Here is an 11,462-nt window from a genome sequence, read left to right as displayed (position 1 = left end):
AGAAGATTTATTAAAGACTTTTCTAAAATAGCTAAGTCTTGGACTAAATTATTAGAAAAAGATGTGCCTTTCAATTTCGATCAGGAGTGTTTAGAAGCATTTAATACTTTAAAGGATAAACTGACTAAAGCTCCAATTATAATTACACCTGATTGGAATTCACATTTTGAAATAATGCGCGATGCGAGCGATTTTGCAGTAGGTGTAGTTTTGGGACAGCAAAGAGATAAACATTTTCAACCTATCTATTATACTAGTAGAACTTTGACAGCCACACAAGAAAACCATACTACCATGGAGAAAGAGCTGCTAGCTGTGGTTTTTGCATTCGATAAATTTAGGCCATATTTAATATTGTCTAAAGTTGTTGTTTATACTGATCATTCCGCTCTTCGCCACCTTTTGACTAAAACAGATGCAAAACCTCGACTCATTCGATGGATCTTATTATTGCAGGAATTTGACTTGGAGATTAAGGATAAGAAAGGAGCTGAAAATCCTGTGGCTGACCATCTCTCCAGGCTTGAAAACTTAAGTACCAAAGAGCCAGATGACATTGAAATAAATGATTCATTCCCTGAAGAATAATTTTTTGCTATATCTGATTATGAGGTACCTTAGTTTGCAGATATTTCAAATTTTTTAGCCGCTAACATTATCCCAAAAGGGTTGACACATCAGCAAAAGAAGCGATTCTTCATTGATGTGAAAAACTACTTCTGGGAAGACCCTTTTCTTTTCCGTAAATATGCAGATCAAATCATTAGGATATGTGTTACAAGGACAGAAGCATTGAAAATCTTAGAACATTGCCACCCAAGACCGACTTGAGGACATTACGATAGAAATAAGACCGCACATAAAGTCCTCGAATCAGGTTTTTATTGGCCCACTTTATTCAAAGACGCCAACAGGTATGTTACTTCTTGTGACAAATGTCAGAGGACAGGTAATATATTCAACCGTGATGAAATGCCTCAGACATATATGATCTCATGTGAAATATTTGACGTTTGGGGTATCAACTTCATGGGTCTCATTCCCTAGTTTATTCGGGAATAAATACATCTTAGTAGCTGTTGATTATATGTCCAAATGGGTTGAAGCACAAGCTTTACCTACTAATGATGCTAGAGTAGTAGTACGGTTCCTTAAGAAAATTTTCTCTCAATTTGGTACACCTAGAGCAATTATCAGTGTAGGGATACTCATTTTTTAACGCCCAATTTGACAAGACCCTTAAGAAATATGGAGTTCATCACAGAACAGCTACCCCTTATCACCCTCAAACTAGTGGCCAAGTCAAAGTAACGAACCGAGATAGTAAACGTATCCTAGAAAAGATAGTAGAATTGAACAAGAAGGATTGGGTGATGAAAGTAGATAACACTTTATGAGCTTATAGAACTACTTTTAAGACTCCCATAGGAACATCACCTTACAGACTTGTTTATGGGAAAAGTTTTCATCTACTGTTTGAGTTAGAATACAAGGCATTCTGGGCTATAAAATTTCTAAACCTTGACCCCAAACTTGCAAGTGAAAATAGGTTGATGCAATTAAATGACTAAGATGAGTGGCGAGCCAATGCATATGAAAATTTGCACCTTTACAAGGAAGTGACGAAGAGCCGCCGCGACTCCCGTTTGAAGCTACAAAGGCAATTTGAAGTCGGAGATCTTGTCCTGTTATATAACTCGAGGTTCAAATTGTTTCCTGGAAAGCTCAAATCACGATGGTTAGGTCATTTCATAGTTCAAATTGTGCTTCCATATGGCACAGTAGAGGTAAGTCATCCATCACAAGGCACTTTTAAGGTAAATGGACATCATCTCAAAATTAATAATGGTGAGAATTTCAAAGACGATAAAGAGGAGCTACGGCTCCACGAAGTTACCTAAATATACCCACAAGATAGAGTCAAGCTTAGACTATAAATAAGCGCTTCTCGAGAGGCAACCCGAGCACTAACGATGTTAACTTCTTTAAATTTTAGTCTTCAACATTTAATTCACTAGCTGAGTCACTGAACACAGGATTTCCAGAACCACACGACCAGGCACATGGGTATGCCGTAGGCCGTGGACACACCACGGGAGGCAACACGGCCGTACGATACGGTCGTGTGAAAATAGAGCAAAAATGTTTCCCCAACACGAGATCCGATAAGTTGCCACGGCCGTGCGACATGGTCATGGGTAATCCTATCAAATTAACACGGGCGTGCGACACGACCATGCCCTCCGACCGTGGTCGAGCGTGTCAAAACAACACGGGCGTGTGCTTGCATACATGGGTGTGGAGAAGCAAACAAAGATTGACACGGTCGTGAAACATGGATGTGTACACTAATGTGCCCAATTTTGAAAACCACGAAACGCACGAGCTGAACTGAGGGCACACAGGCGTGCCCTACGGCCGTGTGCCCTAATTTCTTTATGAACACCTACTATTTAGTTTATTTTTATCCTTATATTTTGAAATTACTTTTATTTCCTTTTAATACTATTTTATATTGAGATTTTATAATTTTTTCGGCTATTTCTTTACGAGTAGTTATGTTTCTCCATACTTCTTAAAAAGTTCCTGATTCTATCACAGTTATAAAGAGCTCCAAAGCTTATCATCAAATAGGAATTAAAAACTCCGCTGGCAAAGGTTCTCCACGACTGCCATGTCCTGCTCGACCATGACTATAGCTACTACCAGATATAATATTCTTTTGGCGTAGGACTCATGGACTAATGAACCTCTACCACCACTGAAGTATCCTCCTCCACTCTCATCATTGCCTTGGCCGATTATTCTCCATAACTCCAATTCAAGGAGTTCATTCATCATTCAGGAAGTTTCACTTCTCTCCCTATCTTATGATCTTATATCTATATTTTTCAATAAATCTATCTTTGTACATTGAGGGCGATGTACATATTAAGTGTGGGGGGTCCTTTATATCATTATCAGAAATCCTTGAATTTGGTCTTGTTCTCATGTGATTTTCTCATATCACTATTAGAATGAATTTTAATTAATTTATGATTTTTATTGATATGTCTTGAATTAAAACATAGGTATTTATGCATTAATTGTTTAAACTTTAAGACATTAGGGAATCAAGCATGATAAGTTGATTTTTGAATAATTAAAAACTTTTAGGTTACTTCCCTAAGTTTAGGTATTATCTTGAATTGAAATTCACTAATTTAAACATCAAAAAGCCATAATTTTTGTGAAATATTGAGCCTTTAGATCATTTGTTATTTCTTTTATGCTCACCTTTATTATGAGTGCATCAGTATTGATTTGTTATTCTAAAACTTGCTTGATTATGCATGTCAAGACCACACCATTTGACTTGATATGTTGAGATGATAAAGGCACTTAGGTTTAACCCACTCACTCCACAAAAGCCTACCTTCATAATTAACACTTAGTGAACCCCTTTGAGCCTAAAAAGCCATTAATTGATTTACCCTCAATATTAACCCATAACCTATTATTGTTGAAATCCCCTAATTTGATCCCTATTTTTGTCGAGATTTGAATTGAATTAATTGCTTAGTTATGTTTTATTCTTTGTTGCAATAATTAAGTTCTATGTTATTTGACTTGTTCTTATATATATATATATATATATACAATACTTACATACATATTAGTAGTAATTCATCATTTTTGAGCTTAAGTGTTAATCCCATGTTCTGAGAAGAAGCTCACTTGTATTCAACTGATGACTAGTTATTTTTCTAGCTAGGTAATTTTTCAATTCAATCTTGATTCTAACATTTTCTTTAGCTTGTGACCACACCCCCTAACCAAAGCCACATTACAACCCTCTAAAGGCTTTTTTGATTGATGTATCATCTTAATATATAGTGGTGGAGATTTGATTTTCAAGCAAGCCTATGGTAATAACTTTTCATATTGACTAATGAGTGCTTTATTTGATGTCCTTAAACACCTCAAGTGATTTGAGTGAACCTTTAGTGAGGATATTAAACTCTATGATATTTTGATCAAAGGTGATTACTTAAGATGATGGGGGACACCTATGTTTTCATGATAAAATGCTCAACTTGGAATGTTTGAAACTTTGATGTACTTTTAGTTGAATTTTCAATGTATGATTACTTATGGATTATTTTGAGATATTATTGATAGGGATTATAACTTGAGAAGAATTTATTTTGATTTTGAGTTGAGGATTTTGCTTGAGGACAAGCAAACGCTTAAGTGTGGGGGTATTTGATAAACCGTAATTTATACATATTTTTATCCCATGCTTAGCACATTTATGGATGAATTCTCCTTAGATTTGGTGAATTCAATGCTCCTAATTCTTTAATTTCATGATTTTATACTTAGGTGAGCATAGAAGAATAAAAAGAGTGAGAAACAGGCCGAAAATGAAGAAAATGAACCCACATGGGAAATCAACACGACTTGAACTTCCTCACACGGGCGTGTCACACGACCATGTCTATTTGGCAGGATCGAAGCACGACTTACACGGATAAACTACACAGCCATGCCTATTCAACAACCTTGACCACGGGCTGAAGCAATCCCACACGGGCGTGTCACACAGGCCTGTCCCTATCAAGCCCAAGTATAGTCCTATTCGGAAAAAGGCCACTTTTGAGGGCTCTTAGGCATTCTAAAACCTATTTAAACACCTGAGGAGGCACCTAGAAGAGACACACGAAGTAAGAGGCAAAGAATTACTCAAGGGAATTCGATTGGTCCATCTCAAAAGTCGAATTCATCGTCAAGACTGAAGATCTCCCTTCAATTTCTATTCAGGGGTTTTGGGTTTTCTTTATGTTTTGTATTCATTTTTCTTTTGAGATGTTTTCTTTTATAATTATGAACTAAACCCCCTAAATATCTAAGGGGAATGAAACCTAAGACGGATCTTGTTATTATTATCTGAATTGTATGATAAATATTTGACTTGTTCTTAATTATGTGTTCTTAATTCTTGTTTTAATATTCCAGGATATTGATTCAAGTTAATGCTTTTATTCAGAGGAGGAATAGACCCTGTCTAAGAGTAAATTTGTCGTAATTAAGCGGAATTGATTGCACGCCTAGAGATAGGTGATAAGATTTCGCCGAATTAGGGTAAAACCTAATAAGGGGATCCATAGATTGAGTTAATGCAACACTAGTGCGTTAATTAGAAAGAGATTTCAATTAATCAACCTAGGGTTAAACATTATTAGTCTCGAGAGAGATAATAATATAACTTAGGGATTTCTACGGATCAAGTCAAATGAATAAATCGTCTGATTCTGAGTCAAATAATAAGTGAAGTCTAGGTGGGTTTTTCCTTAGGTATTGTCTTAATCAATCGAGTTTTCCCAAAAGCTTTTTCCCAATTTTCTCTCTGTGCTCCCTTAGTTTAGTTAATTAGTCTAGATAAACAAATCCATTAATTTTTAGGTTAGATAATAAAAAGAAAGTAATTACTAGTACTCTTGGTTCCTTTGGGTTCGACAATCCTGTCTTGCTAAAGCTATACTACTGTTCGATAGGTACACTTGCCTTCATCGTGATAATAGTTAGTTCCAAGAATGATTAATTATAAATTTTTAAAACCTGTCACGAATATCACGTATCAACCAGTTGGACCGTCGAACCTGTTTCACACACAGGGCACGATTCAACTAGTTTTTGGTTTCAGTCTCGAGTTTTGGTTCTTGGATAGAATTTTCAAGTTCAATTACCCTTGGGCCAATTGTATGACTTGAAAATTAATTTTAAAAAATATCATATTTATTTTAATTAATTTGATTATTCTAATTTTACTTGATCAAAATTAATTTTTCAAAAAATCACTAAAATTTTCAAATTAATTTTTAAGAAAATTATTTAATCAAATTCTCTACTTGAATAATTCTCACAACTACCTAATTTAATTCCACATCAAATAAATCGACTCAATCAAATTATTTCCATAATCATAGAATTTTCTTTTGATACAAATGTAGTCCGATTGGGCTTTTGTTAAGCTAGCGGAAGGACTAATCATGCGTATACAATTAGGCTTGAGTAATCACAATTATGTATAGAAGCATCTTTCTAACAATTCACAATTTACTTAATCGTGGAGTCAGTCCACAAGAAGTACCATGATTGAAAACTCTTTATTGCATACTATTTATGAAAGCAATTCATCCAACTGATTTGTTCAATGACCTCGTTATGTATTTGTTATCCTCATATGATATCTGTTGTGCGGAAGCATGTGAAAGAGTAAAATTATTGTACTAAAAAATCACACTAAGTTCAATTCCCAGGAAAGAGAGGTGGATCACAAAGATCGCTTAAATACCAGGTCTTTCCTAGCCAGAATATCCCTCTATCATAATTTAATAGCACAATAAATCACTACAATCACAATCACAAAATATGCAAATATAAACAATAAAGAACATCAGAATTTTAATGAGGTTCAGCAAATTTTGCCTACGTCCTTGGACACTACCAAATATATTTCACTCCAAAATACAAGTGAAAATTTACAAATAGGGAGAAAGAACAATGCCTTAGGTAGAGAATAACAAATGTGAGATGATTCTGTAATAATCCAAATTTTACGGTTATAAAAAAAATGTATTTTCGAGTCTCCGTTATTAAAAAATAGATCCGTAAATAATTAACAAAAATATTTAAAAGTTAATCAAGTGGTTAATTAGAGTTTAATTAAGTGAATTTAGCTTAATTAAGGATAATTGATACAAGGCTTAAATTGAATAAAGTGTGAAAGTTTAATTACAAATTAAAAGAAAATAAAAGTACCAAAATGGCAATTATGCCATTTAGCATAAATGAGGCGGCATATAAAGTAAAAATCTAATATTTTTACTTAGGTTTCAAATTATAAAATATATATATTTATTAGTAATAAATGATATTAAATTAATTTATTATAATTATATTATAAAATATTTATATGATAAATAAATTAGTACAAAGACAAATTTATAGTAAATAAAATATACAAGTGTAAAAATACATACATTTGTAAAACATGTATTAGATATTAAATAGATATTTATTATTTTATAAAAGATATTTATTAATTAAATAATTAGATGATAATATTTTATATGATAAATATATTAAATAATGACAAATATATGGTCATAAATGAATACAAATGTACTAATAATATACACATGAATAAATAAATAATACTTACTATTTAAGTATAAATACATGTGTATATATATATATATATATATATATATATATATATGAAAAGGGAAAAAAGAGAGAGAGAATAGAAAGGAAAGAAACAAAGCAAACAAAACAGAGAGCAGGGAAGGAAAGAAAGAAAAAGAAAAAAGAAAGGAGAAAAGGGAAAATCCAAGGTATGAAGCTTGGAAGTTTAATAGGTAAGTCAATTTAGCCCTTTTTACTAAATTTTGATGTTTTAGAAGCTTTGGAACAAGACTTTGATGAAATTAAGTTGATATTTTGAAAGTTATTAGATTTCTAGATAATGTTCATGTTTAGTAAAATGGTGAAATAAGGGTTTAATTGATAGAAATTTCAAGTTAGAAATGAAATAAGGATTGAATTGTAAAGTAATTCATAAGTTTTATGTTGAAGGGCTAATTTTTAAAGTTATTATGGATGAGTGATGGAAACATATGATGAATAAACATAGAATTGAAGCTTTAATTTTGATATATGATAATTTTATCAAGTAAAATTAATGGAAATTGATTTTAGGACCTAATTGTGAAAATATTTGGAAGTAAAGTCTAATGCTGAAATTATGATTTCTAAAAGTTTTAAAGTAGTTTAAAGTGATATAATAAAGTGTTAATTGAGAAAAATCAGCTCAATTGAGAGGCTAATTGAGTAGGGACGAAATTGTTATTTATTAAAGTTCGGGGGAAGAATGGTAATAAACAGCTTGCACTAAAATAATATTGGACAGCAGCAGTAGACTAACTTTGAAAAATCACCATAAATTTTAGAAATTGAATTAGAAGATGAAAAAATATGAAATTAAAGCTTATTGAATATAGTTTCTCATAGAAGAAACGGTGTAAACAATGAATTTGTAAATCATGAGATATAATGAATTTTGTGAGATAAGTTTAGAATGAATTCGGGTTCCCCTGTTCTGAATTTGGAAAATCATAAAAATTGGATAAAAATAATTATGGGCCTAAATTTATATGTTTATAATCATGAATGAGTCTAGTTTCAAAAAAAATAAACGGGAATATCATTTCAATTCTATACAAGGAGATAAATATTTTTTAGTGAAGAAGGGTCAGAACTTTCAGACAGCAGAATAGGGGTAATTTTAAAGAATAAACTGAACTTATTGGATAAATCAAAAATTTTGAAAATTTTATGGTAAGAATATATATGAGTCTAGTTTCAGGAAAAATTATCAGATATTAATTTGGAGTTCTATAGCTGTAGATATAAATAATTTAGTGACTATGACACAGATGGACAGCTTGAATATTCATAAAAAGTAAATAATAAAATTACAGATGATATTACTTACAAGTGTGTTATATACTTTAAGGATGTGGAATGGAGAGGAGGAGGAGGAAAATATTTATGAATATTCAGCTAGCATGGCTAATTTGCATGTTTTAGGCTTAAGGACTAAATTGAATAAAAGTAAAACTTCAGGGAAAATTTTGTAAAAATGTCAAAATGACCAAATTGAAGGGAATGAATTATTTTATTATCTAAATTAATAAATTGAATGAAATTTTCAATTTAAGATTGGGTGAAAATTGGGAAAATGGTAAATTACCAAAATGTCCCTGAATCTTGATATTTTTGCAATTTCGCTAGGTAAGTTCGTATAACTTGAATCATATTCTTAAATGCTTGTAATGTATGTTATTTATGTGAATATTATTTGAATGTTCATTGTATGAAAATTGATGAAACATTAACATATTTGATAAAAAAGGGGAAGAAATCCCGATTGAATGAAAGGAAAATTTGATGGATCTCTGAAAAGGAATTGACGGTAAAAAGGATCTAGCCCGGACGGGTGATCCTATCCTGATATAGCCCTCCTGAAGAATATGTGGAAAATAGATTTAGCTCGGACGGGTAATCCAAATTAGGGTCTAAATTTAGCCTGGACTGGTAATCCCGATAATACTCTATGAGTTTATATTACAAGGGATTTAGCCCGGACTGGTAATCCCACTGTAAGGATGAGGTTCGTAGGAGTGTGCTCTCTAATATGAAATGTGTAAGACCATAGTTGAAAGATACCATGGCAACCTGATATGAAATGTGTAAGACCATGGTTGAAAGATACCATGGCAACATGACGGGAAATGAATAAGACCATGGTTGAAAGATACCATGGCAACGTGATATGAAATGAACAAGACCATGGTTGAAAGATACCATGGCAATATGATAGAAAATGAGTAAGACCATAGTTGAAAGACACTATGGCATCGTGTCAAAGATAAATAAGACCGTGGATGGGAGACGCGATGACATCTATTGAACAATTGATATTCAGGTAATATGTATCAGATGACTAATGGTTATATAAAATAGTTGTGTGAAATGTTTACAAAAACTGGTCATATGAAAATATAAGTATAAAAGAGTTGTATGAAATAATTATGAAGATAGATAAACGAAATAAGAATAAGTACATGGAATATAATTTATGTTAAGTTTGATATAAACTTTACTAGGAATAAATATACATAAAATATATGAAAATGATGAAGCATGAAATATTGATATAATGAAATGATTGATATATACTTATGAAGAAACGATAAGAGAATCATATGTTTCATGACATGTACATATATGATTATCTTTGATATGTTGATACAAGGAAATTATGTAAGTAAAGACAATTATTAAACTCAAGTGTGACATGTCGAGAAAATAAGTATATCAATATTGAATTTATATTAAATATGTGCAAGTATACTAACAATGATGTTGTTTGACGTTTAGACAAGTGTCAAGCTATTGATTGAATGGTAACATGTTTAATTATAAGAAGCATTGAAATGGTAAGTACTTAGATGAAAATAAAATTTAAGATTTTGCGAAATTTTTTTATGATCTCTATTTAATTTCGGTTGGTTTTTAATGTATGTTTGGGGCTTCGAGGGCCCAATAGAGAGACGTTATGATTATTTTCAAAATATGAATAATAAATGACTTAGAATTATCTGAAAATGTTCAGTAAACTCCGGTAATGCCTCGTACCTATTCCGGCATGGATACGGGTAGGGGGTGTTACAGATTCAAATGAGAAATGGTTAGGCCTATTTATAGTTGAGGTTCAGGGATCAACTTGCAAAGTCACTATACAATTAGGGACCAAAAATCTTGCAAATATCTCACGCCAAATCTCAATCCCACTTTCGGTGCCTTAAACCTCAGATTTCTAGTGCCAACATTTTGATATCCATATCTTTGTAATCTTTGACTTTACAAAGAATGGATGATTATCAATAATCTTGGAGATTTGATTAGGATAATCTTATCTTCACTCAGTTCTTTTTGATTTTGTTAACAATACTTGATAATGCCTTCTTCAACTGTTAAACTTGCAGGATATTGATCAAGTTCAAACAATGTTTGAACTTGGTTGTTCTTACACCTTGGTCATCATATCTGCGAGATTATCTGCAGCCTTAATCTTTTGAAGATGAATTTTCCCCTCATCAATAATTTCCCACACAAAATGGAATTGTACGTCGATATGCTTTATACGTGTATGATAGACTTGATTCTTTGCTAAATGAATAGCATTTTGACTATCACAATACACGTTAATATGCTCCTGAACCAATCCAAGGTTTTAACCATACCTTGTAACCAAATAGCTTCCTTTTCAGCCTCTATTACATCCATGTATTTGACTTCTGTGGTTGACAATGCAACTGTAGACTACAGTCTAAAATTCCAACTTATTGGTCCTCCAGCAAGTGTAAACACATAACCGGCGGTTGATCTTCGTTTGTCCAAATCACCGGTATAGTCAGAATCAACGTACCCAATAACACTTTTACCAAGTGTATTATCCTGCTTGACCAGTAATCTAACATCTACGGTCTTCTGAATATACCCTAGAATCCATTTCACGACTTGCCAATGTCCTTTTCCGTGATTATGCATATACCGCCACTATACTAATTGCTCGTGAAATGTCGGGTCTTGTACACACCATTGCATACATCAAGCTACCCACTGCATTAGAATACGGAACTTGCAACATGTATTCTTGTTCCGTATTCGTCGAAGGAGATAGTTGTGCAGAAAGCTTGAAATAAGAAGCCAACGGGGTACTAACAGGTTTTGTCTGCTCGTTCATGCCAAGCAGCTGTAGTACTGATAATACTCTAGAACGTCATATTTTTATGTGCTAATTATATATTTATTTTGAGTATGATGCAACTAATTTGGGCTATTTATGGTTT

This window comes from Gossypium arboreum, chromosome 10 (genome assembly GCF_025698485.1).
Source record: "Gossypium arboreum isolate Shixiya-1 chromosome 10, ASM2569848v2, whole genome shotgun sequence".
Classification (NCBI taxonomy): Eukaryota; Viridiplantae; Streptophyta; class Magnoliopsida; order Malvales; family Malvaceae; genus Gossypium; species Gossypium arboreum.
The sequence above is the reverse complement of the archived record's forward strand: the minus strand, read 5'-3'. Positions refer to the sequence as shown.